This window comes from Pinus tabuliformis, chromosome J (genome assembly GCF_031772625.1).
Source record: "Pinus tabuliformis cultivar Carrire ecotype Pingquan chromosome J, CPIR1, whole genome shotgun sequence".
Taxonomy (NCBI): Eukaryota; Viridiplantae; Streptophyta; class Pinopsida; order Pinales; family Pinaceae; genus Pinus; species Pinus tabuliformis.
In genome coordinates this window covers 455002253-455016912 of record NC_142295.1, presented here as the reverse complement: position 1 = coordinate 455016912, position 14660 = coordinate 455002253, and positions in this window count along the sequence as shown.

Below are 14660 nucleotides of genomic sequence, written 5' to 3'. Positions count from 1 at the left end.
CAGAGGTTAACATGAAATAATTACAACAGATGGAAGTAGTAAACACTAACCATTTTTTAGTACAAGTGCATGGTAAATATTGTCCTTGGTGAGGTTATCTGATCTATAGTTGCAGGTAAAGAACATGATAATTTTGATGAGAAAGATAAGTTGTGATGTTGATTGAGATGTCCTTGACAAATGAAATGCTTCTAGAGGTCTAGATAGTTAAGACTTCCTTAGCGATTTGGAAACATTTGAAAGGTTGGGATGAAACATTGGACAAGGATGAAGTCTTATTCTTGAAGAACATGCTATTTTTGATGATGACAGATGAACATGCATCCTCTAGGAGCATTTTCTCAAGATCAAAGATATCCAAGATTATTTGATGGCCATTGGTTGGAAGATGGAGGAGGAAGACATGATGGTAATGTCACTAAAATGGGAAACAATCACTAAAATGTTTACCATGTGCTTATGAGCACCTTATTGAGATCATGAACATCATGTACGAATGTCGACTTGAGGTTTGATAAGCTTTGCAATAAGCTTTTATAGTAGGATCAATGAAAGAAACAATTTGGTAGTAGTAATGAAATAGAGGGTTCCAAGAAGGTCTTTGTTTCCAGATTAAAGGGCATAGGTAAATAGGCCAAGAAAAAAGGACAATGTAGCAGTGAGGATGTCACCAAGGATTATAAGATCATCAAATGTCATTATTGTGGCAAGGTGGGACATATGAAGAAACACTATAGAAAGGGGTGTTGGCTCATTGAAAAACCAACCAAGGAAGACCTTAGTAGTAAGCTCATGTTACAGAGCATACAAGGGAGGAGTTAGCCTTCTATGACTTTATGGCCATGACACAAGTAGATTAGCCCAGACATTTGCTTGGTTTATCCATTTAGATGCATCATGCCATTTCACCAATAGGAAAGACAGGTTCATAGAGTACACACCTTGTTCTTCCAAGAACTTAATGCTCTTTGATGGTGGGGATGGATATACAATTGTAACCAAATGAAATGTGCAAATTTCCTTGGAGTAATAATGCTAATCTTCCTAATGTATACTACATCCTAGGTATGGAGCTTAATATGCTTTCAATTAGTTAGATTATGTGACATTGCCTCGAACTAGATGTCAACTTTAGCAATCACAAGTGCTATATAGTTGACAAAGGTACCAAAAAGATCGTTGCTCTTGGTGTCGAGGACAATAGATTGTTCACACTGGTGGATATTAGATAGGTTAGACAGTAGGCAAGAGCGACCAAGATTACATCAGATATTAGTATACTATGGCATCATAGGTATGGGCACCTTGACCTACATCTCTCAATTGGCATGAGAGAATATGGTAGATGGATTTATGAACATTTGGAAACAAATTTAGGGAGTTTGTCAAACTTTCTAGGCAAGGAAGCAACATAGAGTTCCATTTGATAAAGGACAAGCATGGAGAGCACAAAGAATCTTTGAACTGGTTCATGTGGACATTTGTGGACCAATAAACACAACACCAATCTTGAGTGCTAGGTATTTCCTTCTGTTTAGTGATGATCATAGTAGGAAAATGTGGGTGTCCTTTTGAAAGTAAAATTTGAAGTGTTAAATGAATTTCAAAAGTTTGAAGCCTTAATAGAAAAAGAATTGGGTTATCACATTACTTCTTTTACATTTGATAATGGTGGTGGATTCTATTCCAAAGAATTTAATAACTTTTGTGCTAAACACGGGATCAAAACACAATACACAACACACCTTACACTCCATAATATAATAGTGGTTGAGAGGAGGAACTATATTATCACAGAGATGGCTAGATATATGTTGCAGGATAGGTGTGTTCCTAGTAAGTTTTGGGCCGAGGTAGTGTTCACAACAATATACTTGTTGAATAGATTTCCAATGATGGAGGGGAAGCAAAAGACTCTAGAGGAAGCATGGTTTGAAAGAAAGTCTGAAGTTAGCCATCTTAAAGTCCTTGGTTCTACTACCTACACTTGGATTCCAGATGAAAATGGAACCAAGTTAGAGCTAAAGAGAAAAAATATGATAATCATGGGTACAATGACAATCATAAATCCTATATGTTGGTTGATATTGGAACCATAAGGTGAGCTTTAGTAGAGATGTTGATGATTAAAAGGTTGGACCTTTCCACACTTCTCCCAAGGGTGAAATTCTGAGCATGAGGAGTCTTCTTGGTGCATAATTTTTAATGAAAATAACTTAAATCAACTTTATAGGAAACAAAGTTGGAGACGAGGAGGATCCAAAGAAGAGACCCAAGTAACGACACAACACCATTAGCAATGTTTGAATAGGCGAAGTGATCGAGGGGTGATCATTGAGAGGAAAGAGCAAACAAAAACCAAACATGGTAAACTTTGTTCTGATGGTCAATGTTAAGGAATTCTATGAGCCACAATTGTTTGAGGAGGAAAAAGAGAGACTTGAATGGGAAAAGGCCATGGAAACAAAACATGGGAGTTTGATGAAAAATTAGGAATGGGAACTCACAACTTTTCCACCAGGGAAAGAGCTTGTTGGCTACAAATGGGTGTATAGGATCAAGTATAACACATATGGTAAACTTGAAAAATACAAAGCACAATAGGTTGCAAAAGGATTCTCTCAATGAAAAGGCATTAACTATGAAGAGGCCTTTGCTCCTACAACAAAGATGGGCACCATCTAATAAGTTGTTTTAGCCATGGTAACACCGTTTGGCTAGAAGGTCCATCAAATGGACATGAAGAGTGCCTTCCTCAATGAAGAATTTTAGGAAGAGGTCTACATGCATGAGCCACAAGGTTTTCAAGTTTCAACGAAGGAGCCTGTGGTCTGCAGATTGAAGAAGGCTCTATATGGTATAAAGCAGATACCCATGGCATGATACATCAAGAGGGACGGGTACTTGGATGAACATGGGTTCTAGTGGAGAGTCCTTATGATTTAAATATGTATGTCAAAGAGTTGGTAATGATATCATTATTATAGGCCTCTTACACTACCATTTGGGTGTAGAAGTTTGGTAAATAGGTAGTAGCATTTTTTCTCACAAACAAAATATGATAGAAGTTTGCTTGACAAGTTCTCAATATTAGATTGTAAAATCTCATATACACCTATGGATAAGGAATGGAAATTTAACCAAGACAAATTCTAAGGAAGTTAATGAGTTAGTATACATGAAACTAGTGGGTAGGTTGATATATCTCACAACCACTATACTTGATTTGAGTTGCACTATGAACATCATTTGTAAATTCATGACAACACCAAAGGTGGAGCGTTGCACTACAATAAAATGAATGTTGAGATATGTGAAAGGGACACTTGGCATTTTGTACAATAGAAGCAAATACCCTCAACTATGTTGGTATGTAGATTTAGATTAGACAAGTTCTTTTAATGATAGAAAATCCACTTCTAGATATGCTTTCAACCTTGGCAAGGGTGCAATCACATGGACCAACAAGTAGCATCAGGTAGGCGTTATAGGTGGATGGGAGTTTTGGAAAAAGTCTACTTGCGTATTAAAGATAAGAAAAGTGTGACAAACAAACTAGATGATATGTTGTCAATGCTAGTCACGCAAAATATTACAACAATGGGAGCTATTATCTAACTTGAGCCATTCATACATGAATTGCTGAGTGAAAACTACAAGAAGGATATAGATTTTGGGAATGTCTTTTAGTAGTTGAAGGAGAATATAGTGGTTGTTCCAAAGGGAAATTAATGCCATCTTCAAGATGGGATAATTTACAAATTGAGCAAGTTGCATATACTATGATGGAGAATTTAGTTGATGAGGAAAGCTTATACTTCTTGTACAATATGCAATAAGTAGAGAAAATAAATGATGTGGCTCAGAGCAAATAACACATTTATGCAATGTTGGACAATAGGTAGGTCGATCACCAAGCCTCTGTGATTGAAATGAAAGGTATGATCAATTACTAGTTTATTTCAATTTTGATTGATCATGGCTCCAATTTTTGTTATGTAAGTCCACAAGTTGTAGAAAAGTGTGTTGTAGAGCTCAACCCATGACAAGTCGTGGTTGGTCCAGTGGGCTATGGGGACTAAGAAACAAGTTGAACATGTGTCGAAGTTAGGCTTAGTTGTGATAAATGGCATCCCCATGACTGCAAATCTCATTCTATTATTGTTGGGCTTGTATGATGTTCTAATTGGGATGGACTAATTAGTGGCCCATAGAACCAAGGTCGACTACCACAATAAGTCGATAGAGTGTCTCAATAAGGAAGGAGAAAAGGCAATGTTACAAGGAAAGAGAAAGCCCATGACAGTTTGGAAAATCATTGTGCTGGAATTAATGGGGTGCAGCAGGAAGGAGTGTGGACTATTTTTTGTTCAAGTGACCAACGAATTGGAGGATGATAAGGATAGAGTTGAAGAGAAACTAATAATAAAATAATTAAGTGATGTGTTCCTCGAAGAGATCCCAGGATTGTCGCCAAGGAGGGCAATTAAATTTTCAAATTGAATCATTGTCAGGATCAACGACAATATCCAAAGCTCTATACCAAATGAGTACACTAGAACTGGTATAGCTAAAACTGCAATTGAAAGAGAAGTTGGAAAAATGACACATCAGACCCAACGTATCACCCTTGGGAGCACCTGTATTATTTGTAAAGAAGAAGGTTGGCACATTGGGGTTGTGTATAGACTCTAGATAGCTCAATAAAGCCACAATCAAGGGCATATATCCTTTGTCGAGGATTGATGATTTGTTTGACCAGCTGAGAGGAGCCATGGTCTTCTCAAAGATGAATTTGAGGTCTTAGTATCATGAAGTACACATCAAAGATGAAGACATTCACAAAAAGCCATTTAGAACCAAGTATGGACACTATGAATTTGTGTGTGTGTTGTTTGGGCTCACAAATGCCCCAACGACATTTATGTGTTTGATGAATAATGTTCTTAGTCCATATTTAGATAAGTTTGTGTTGGTTCTTGTCGATGACATCTTGGTTTATTCAAAAACCATGGAGGAGCATGAAAAATATTTAGTAGTAGTATTGCAAATTTTTATACTGGACCCACTACCATCATCAAATCACTGAATCAACTAAAACAAATCAATCACCGAATCTCATTGCAACCAATCAAACTAAACCATAACAAATCATGTGAATGCATTGTCAATCATCAAGCCATACACTGTTATTGAAACCTATTTTTTCCATTGCAAACTGTGATCAATAATATGTCAAAATATATACGCTATTGTTCTTAAGCATATCCACGTAGATACTCGCTCTTCATGAAACATACCTGCGTATAGATCTCAAAACATTGGATCCTCAGACTAAATCACTAAATTGTTGAAATCAATCACAGACACATATATCCTTCATCACAAATTTCTGAGCTACTTACAGATCATTCAGTTCAATATTTTCATTCACAAACAATATCACATACAGATTATTATGAAGAAGACCTCATCAACGGACAACAAAAATCACAATAAGACTTATCAGACATCATTACCTGCACATACTTAAGAAACCCTAGCATATGTACATGACCCTTACAAAATACATTCGCGTATGTACGTGCCTTCTACGAAGCATATTCGCATACAAATCTATCCATCCTGTAGAATCGATACGTGACTATATAAAGGCATACCCGCGTATGTACACATCATTTTTGAGAAAAAATTGCATACATATCTGTAATTATTGACTCATTCCTTCGTTGCACAAGAGAACTTCAGACAAACCCAAATCTCAGCAGACCCAGTAAAAATCATATGTTAGAACATTATTATCGCAGATCAACCCATAAGGAAATCTTGTAGTCATTTCAAATCTACAAGATCTAATTCCACATCTCATTCCTTGTGCAACCTTATTTTAGATCAAACAATTCATCAATATCTCATTACTTGCACACCAAACACGTTGATTTTCATCTCCTTATATAGCTTAGGCTTCATCCAATACCATGAGTAAGTTCCTTAGTATTACTGATGGTATTCTTAGACGGGATCAAATATTTGTTGTCGCTCTCATTACTATGGGCCAATACCATGGTAAATATCCCTGGTATTTAGGATGCCATGGTGCGACACTGTACACGCTTTTTCTTCTCCATACCCGCATATGTACACGGCTTTGCTTCACAGAACCCGCATGTATGTATCAAAACATTACCTTCATCATTCTTCTGTCTATGAACTATTATGCCTTTGTGAAAACTCTCTGTCACGTGTGTACTAGCTTGTAAAATCATCCTATTATCATTATGTTGACAAACTTAATCAAGTAGGTTGCCATCAAGGACAACACATGTACCATAATGCCAATAATCTCCCCCTTTGGACTTGATGGAAACCACTGTGGTGTTTGGTTACCAACCATCTGTAGATCCCTGTAGATATACCAAGCTGCTCTCCAAGAAAGCTTTCTCCAAACACCAAGTACTCTCCCCCTTTAAGATCAAGGGAAAATGGATGACCAATGTTGAATGAAGTGATGTTGAATACTGACCACTGAATGTGAACCATGCTGCTCGTGAGCACATGCTGAATTTTTTGAAGATATACAAAGAAGTAACCAAACATGACTTTTCCTATCACTAACTGATATTGACCAATCCCCCAACGCAGTGGGGTTACATATTACATCAAATCCCCAACATGGGATGACATGCATAATTTTCTTGACCCTAATAGTCCATTCATGATTGAATATTAGAATTATTACATCATAGGTGTTTACATGACCTTTACATCAAATGACAGATATGACATTTATAACCAAGACCAAAGACCTCAATAGTGAGGTAGCAAGACCAGGATAGTCTTCAATACTATATACCATATAGGAACTCTTCTATAAGCATCAGACAAAAACACCATGAAACTCATCAAAAAGTAAGTCAAGAACATGTGCTTCTTCAACAACATAATCAAGAAATCATAATGCCAACAATGTACTATAAGAAGCAAGGAAAAATTCTCCCCCTGAACCTATGCCAACTGTTTAATGTCAGATCAAATTTATTCATTAGTCAGGTCATCAAAGCAACTTCATTAATTAAAGCATCAATGTCATATTGGAGAAACTCATAAACCATAAGAATCTGATCATCAACAAACTCTATCTAACTAATATCAAAACCCACAAACAACACTGTCAAAAGCATATCATAACTTTTCTTTGAGTTATTTCTACTGATACTTCATCAAAGGAACCATACGCGACTGTATGGATCAAAATACATGTACATATGCGAATTTTCTTCATCAAATCCGTGTATAAACAGTAAACTGCAATAAATTTTACTTTCATCTCCCTCTGAACTTGAAGGATTGGTCAAAATGATTAACAAAGTGGTGAAGCAAAGACCACTCCTAATTTTCATCTGAGATATTCAAAGGAATTACATGCAAGAGGCTTTGTAAATATATCTGCAACTTGTTCTTTTGAGGGAACATACTCCAGTTTGACCTTTTTTTCAAGCACCTATTCTCTCAAAAAGTGATATTTGACTGGATATGTTTGATTTTTTAGTACATGAAAAGATTTTTAGAAATACTTATGGCACTAGTATTATCACATAGAATGGGAATAGGCGGAGAGCAATTGATTTGAATATCCTGCAATGTTTTCATCATCCAGAGAAGTTGTGTGCAACAAGATGTAGCAAAAACATATTCATATTTTGCAATAGATAAAGCAATGAAGATTTGTTTTTTTCTAAACCATGATATAGAGCGAGGTCCCATGTAGAATGATCATCCACCAGTGCTTTTTCGATCATCAACATTTCCTGCGCAATTCGCATCTATGTAAACATGAAGAGTAAAGTCTGCATCTTTGGGATACCATAAACCAAAGTCTTGAGTTCCTTGTAGATACTTAAATATTCTCTTGACTGCATGAAGATGAGTTTCTTTTGGATTTGCTTGAAACCGTCCAACAATTCCAACTGCATGCATGATATCTTGTCTTTTGCCTGTAAGATAAAGTAAGCTTCTGATCATAGATCTATATTTTGGTTGGTTGACTAGGGGAGAATCATTGTTTGAGCTGAGATTACATCCGGTTACCATTGCAGTGAATACAGGTTTGCAATATTCCATTCAATATTTCTTCAAAATCTGCTTGAGGTACTTTGTTTCTGAGAGGAAGATACCATTTTTTGCTTGTTGTACTTGTAGACCAAGAAAATATGTTAGTTCACCAAGTAAGGACATTTCAAATTCTTGTTGCCCGACAAAAGAAAATCTTTGACTCATGGAATCGTCATTGCTTCCAAATATGACGTCATCTACGTAAACAACAACAATTAAAATTTTACCATCATCCATCTTTATATATACGTTGTTATCTGCAGACCCCTTAGTGAAACCTTTTTGATGAAGATACTTGTCAAGACAATAATATCATGCACGAGGAGCTTGTTTTAGCCCTTATAATGCCTTGTTGTACATAGCCTTTGCATATAAGTCTTGCTTTGTTTCTAATTACCTCTCCATTTTCATTTAATTTGTTTTTGAATACCCATTTTTTCCCAATAAAATTTTTATCATGAGGTCTTGGTACTAATTCTTATGTATGGTTCTTTTCTATTTTGTCAAGTTCTTCATCCATAGCCTTAACCCAACATTCATCTTTGCTAGCTTGATTTACATTTTGTGGTTCAATTGTGGATAGTAAGGCTAGATAACTAGAAGTTCCAACAAGAGTTCTTCTAGTTTGTACTCCAGCTTCCTTATCACCTAGAATTTGAGATTCTGGATGATTTTTTTGAACATACCTTGATGGAGTCTTTTCTGATGCTTTTGTACTATCAATTCCTTCTTCTGATGCTTCATTGATTCTTTCTCCAACATTCTTTTGGCTTGTTGTAGGAGTATCTTCGTCATCTGCTGGTGCTTCCTTTTTGGTACCTGTGGATGCTTCATCAATCACAACATCAATGCATTCAACAATCTTTTGAAGTCTTTTATTGTAGCATTTATATCCTTTTCTTCTAGAGGAGTATCCAAGGAGAATTCCTTCATCATCTCTAGCTTCAAACTTTCCAAGTTTATCATCATTATTCTTTATGTAACATTTTCTTCCAAAAACTCTAAAATGCTTAACAGTTGGAGGTTTACCAAACCATAGTTCATGAGGAGTTTTGTCATTGTTTACCCGAACATGAGCTTTGTTGAGGATATTTACTGTTGTATGTGTTGCTTCCCCCCAAAAGGTATGAGGTGTTCTAGACTCATCAAGCATGGCACATTCCATTTGTTGGATTGTTATGTTCATTCTTTCTGCCACTCCATTTTGTTGAGGAGTTTTAGCTATAGAAAACTGCCTCTTGATGCCATGTTGTTCAAAAAATTCGAAAAACTCATCTGATATAAATTCTCCTCCTCTATCAAATCTAGGACATTTGATTTTCAAATATAACTCATTTTCTATTAGAGCTTTGAAGACTTTAATTTATCAAATGCTTCATCTTTATGTTTTAATAAGACAATCCAACACATGCAAGTAAAATCATCAATGAATAATATGAATTATTGTTCCCCCTGAGGAGACTTCTTTCTCATAGGACCACACAAATCAATATGAATAAGTTCAAGTGGCTTACTTGAAGTACCTTCTTTGGCATTAAACTACACCCTGGTTTGCTTACTGAATTGACATGATTTGCATATGGTACTTTCTGGTAGAGAGATGTTAGGCAAGTCACAAACTGCTCCCATTTTGTTTGACTTTTGTAGTTGACTGAAGCTTAGGTGTCCCAATATTCTGTTCCAGAGCCAAATTTCTTATGATTTTCTCAAGTAATAATGTTCTAAACCGCCTTCCAAGACATAGACATTACCTGGAGTTCTCATTCCCTATATTATGATTTTATCTATATTGAGATTCTGAACCACACATTTATTTGATCTAAAAATAACCTCATTCCCTTGGTAACACATATGACTAACACTCAACAAGTTATTTTTTAATCCATTAACAAACAAAAGATTCCCAACTTTAATTTTTTCTTTTAGCAAAACAATTCCTTTTCCTTTGATAGCAGCAGGTGAATTATTTCCAAAGGTTACACTATTTTCTTTCTTTAGTTCATTAAAGGACGTAAAATTAACTTTATTAGCTGTCATATGCTTTGAGAATTCACTGTCAATGCACCACATATTTTCTTGATCTTTTGCATATACAGCTAGACCACAGTTTTCGGATTCCATGGTCTTCTTTTTCCATACCTTGGATGTTGTTTCCTTGTGTTCATTCTGAGCCGTTGATCGCATTTTGATCTTGAATTCAGATTCTTTATGCCCAAAGTGATTGAAAATGGAACATTCAATTTCATTTTGAAGAGGAGAGAAATTATTGTAAGAGTATTTCTTTACCCCAATCTCATTCTTTTTCTTTCTTTCTTCTCTAGTCATGATATTTTTGTAAGCAACACACTAAGTAGCCTTATGAACAAAACTATGACAAGTGAAGCATTGACCATTAAAGTAGGTGTTTTTGGGAGTATAATACCTTCATGTGTAGTTTTCACTTTGATTGTAGTAAGGGAGATTTACCTGAGAATTGTTTGATCCTTTATCCTTTTGTTGATGGTTGGAGTTTCCTTGACTGCTTCCTTTTTCTACATTGATATAGATTCTTGTACCTGTTTCAGAAGGCTCTACAGTGTTTGATGATTCTTGACTATATCCAAGGCCCATGTTTATGACAGGATATCATTGTAATTTGATGATTTCATCTAAGGTTTCAGATCCTTTAACAAACCTAATATTTAGACGTTTTTTTTTCTCAAGTTCCTTCCTTAGACTTATTATTTCTAGTTCTAACTTTTCATTATGCTTCTCCTTTTCTAGGGTTTGTTTCTTTAGAGTGTCTTTTGCTAGTTTAGCTTATTCCAAAAGAATTTTAACCTGAATTATTTCTTCAATAAAATTATCCTTATCTTCTAGGGAATCCATAAAAGCATCATCAGGCTCATCAATACATTTATCTTCAAATGCCAAATGTAATTGATATTCTTGATCAGACTCACCTTCTTCGCCATTTGAAAGACCATCACTATCTTCGTGAGTGTAGAAGCTTCTTTTGTTTTCTATATTTCCTCTAAAATTTACTTTTGCTGAATTCTTCCGTTTCTCATGATTTTCTCTATAAGGACATTTGGCAGCATACTGACCAAATCTTCCACAAGCAAAACATTTGAAAGGAAACTTACCTCTGAATCTGTCAGTACCTACTTGAAGCTTCTTCACAAAATTTTCCTCTTCTTCATCTAATACATAACCTAGTTCCTTAAGTTCCTCATTTTCTTTTCCTTTAGAAGTAGCTTTGAATGCAACTTATTTGATATTCAAGGGACCCCCTTTCCTAATTTTATAGGCTGTTAGAATCCCATGAAGTTATTCAACAGTAAGGTTCTTCAAATCCTACATTTCTTCAATGGAAGAGACTTTTGAATCAAATTTTGGAGTTAGAGATCTTAATATTTTCTCAACTAGAGATGATTCTTTTACTTCGTCACCAAGATTTCTCATTGAATTAACGATCTCATCTACTCTAAGAAAGAAACTTGCAATTATTTCGTCATTATGCATTCTAAAAGTTTCATATTGAATTCTAAATGTTTGAAGTTTGGCACTCTTTACCTTGGTGTCGCCTTCATAACTTTGGATGATCTTATCCCATATAGCCTTTGCGGTATTCAACTGCATGACTTTGACAAATTTTGATTTTGCCAAACTTCCTAACATAGCATTGACAACTTTTGCATTGGTCTCATATTTGTTCTTTCCTGCTTCAACTATGGGAATGGAGGATGGATACTAATAGCCTCCCTCAACGATTCCCCAAACATCAACACCATGTGAATGTAGGTAAGCTCTCATTCTGACCTTCCAGAAAACTAGATTGGATCTATTAAACAATGGTGGCAAGATGGATGCTTCTCCCTCTTGGTTGCTCATCTTGATGAATCTTCCTTCAAGCGATTAAGATTCTTTTGAAGAACTGCTATGAAACCAATTGTTAGGAAAAATACTAATGGGGGGGGGGGGGGTGTGAATTAGTATTTTAAAACTTAATTGACCTTCTTGTTTTCTATTCATATTTCTGTATGCAACTGTAATGAAGCAAACCTACGTATGTACGCTATTGTTATGCAAACAACTAGAGTATATCTAGTTAACTATATTTTCAATTAATTCTTCATAATTTTATCTTGAACCAATGTATCAATCCTTCATTAAGCATTAATTAAACAGTAAACAAGTGTAGTAAGAACAAAATAAATCAACGCACACATTGAACACATATGAACACTAGGATTTTTTAGGTGGAAACCAAATGTGTGAAAAAACCACCGCTATTGTCGTCTCTATCTTCTTCTTAATAAAAAATTATTTACAATCTTGCACTGGGGCAGACTCATACCAGTACGTAGGGACTCACTTGCAAAAGGCTACAACCTTCTCTTATTCTCCAACACCTACTGGAAGGGAGCTACAACCCCCTTATCTTCAATTCCTTGTGGATCACTTTCAGAATGTTTCAAACTAGATCCACCTAATCAACTTGTAGGCCACCTTTCATCAAATTTTCATACTAGACCCACTACCATCATCAAATCATTGAATCAACTAAAACAAATCAATCACTGAATCTCATTGCAACCAATCAAACTAAAACAGAACAGATCATGTGAATGCATTGTCAATCATCAAGCCATACATTGTTATTGAAACCAACTACTTCCACTGCAAACCCAGATCAACAATATGTCAAAATATATACGCTATTGTTCTTAAGCATATCCACATATATATGTGCTTTCCATGAAATATACCTACGTACAGATCTCAAAACACTGAACCCTCAAACTGAATCACTCCATTGTTGAAATCAATCACAGACACATATATCCTTCATCACATATTTATGAGCTACTTACGTATCATTCATTTCAATATTTTCATTCACAAAACATATCACAGCAAGACAACAGCTATCACAGCAAGACTAATCAGACATCATTAACTACACATACTTCAGAAACCCTAGCATATGTACGCGACCCTTACAAAGTACATCCACGTATGTACACACCTTTTATGAAGCATATATGCGTACAAATATGTCCATCCTATAGAATCAATACACGACTATATAGAGGTAGACCCACGTATGTACACGTCTTTTCTGAGAAAAAAATGCATACATATATGTAATTATTGACTCATTCCTTCGCTGAACAACAGAAATTCAGTCCAACCCAAATTTCAACAGACCCAGTAACAAACATACGTTAGAACATTATTATCACAGATCAACCCATAAGCAAATCCTGTAGTCATTTCAAATCTACAAGATCTGATGCCACATCTCATTCCTTGTGCAACCTTATTCTAGATCAAACAATTCATCAATGGCCCATTACTTGCACACCAAACACTTTGATATTCATCTCCTTATATAGCTTAGGCCTCATTCAATACCCCGGGTCAGTTCCTCAATAACACCGATGGTATTCTTAGGTGGGATCAAATATCTGTTGCTGCGCTCATTACTATGGGCCAATACCATGGTAAAGATCCCTCATATTTAGGATACTATGGTGCAGAAACTGTACGCACTTTTTCTTCTCCATACCCGCTTGTGTACACGTCTTTGCTTCACAAAACCTGCGTGTACATATAAAAAAATTACCTTCATCATTCTTCTATCTCTAGATTGCTATCCCTGTGTCCAAGCTCTCTATCACATGTGTACTAGCTTGCAAAATCATCCTGTTAGTATTATGTTGACAAACTTATCAAGTAGGTTTCCATCAAGGTCAACACATGTGTCATAATACCAACACCTCTCCCTATTTCCTTGTATATGAAAAAGAGGCTATTCTTCCACCGAACATATACCTTCCAACCTTGCATCTTTCTCAAGAATCTCAAGGTAAACCATGTCTCATTGTTCATAGTCAGATAAACACTCTTCTTAAGCTTGAGGAAGAAAGGCTCAAAGCAAATGATAAATTTCCCATACACCAGAGTTGAATCAAGCGTTGGTTTGATAAGAGGTCCATAGGGAACACAGATTTCAGTGTGGGTGACCTAGTATTGAAGTGGGACAAATCCCTTGAAGAGAATTGAAATCACACCAAATTTTAATCTTTGTGGATTAGATCATACATCGTCATCGAAAATCTTGGCCACCATTCTTACAAGATGAAATCATTATATTGGAACACTGACCCTCTTCCTGTCAATGGTAGAGATCTTAAAAATTATTTTTAGTAGAAGCCTAGGGTTGGTTTCCTTCCTATGTATAGTTTTCTTTCTTGTTTTGTGTTGTTTTTTCTTGTCAAGTTCTGTTTCATTCCCTTTGTCTTGGTCAGTGTACATACATAATACCTTGTGTGAGAGTGTATGTATGGCTTGAAAATATTATGCAGTGAAATGAACAAGGATTTTGACAACCACGATGCTTCGCTATCCTCTAGTTCTCCTTCTCTGTTTGGGAAAATGCCTAATGTCAAGTAATGTCCAGAAAAAAAAACACGATACATTAGAGAGGAAACCTTTGACTCTAACCATGATACTCGTATCTATTCTAGCATCCTAATTCCTTAACTTTGTACTGAATTTTC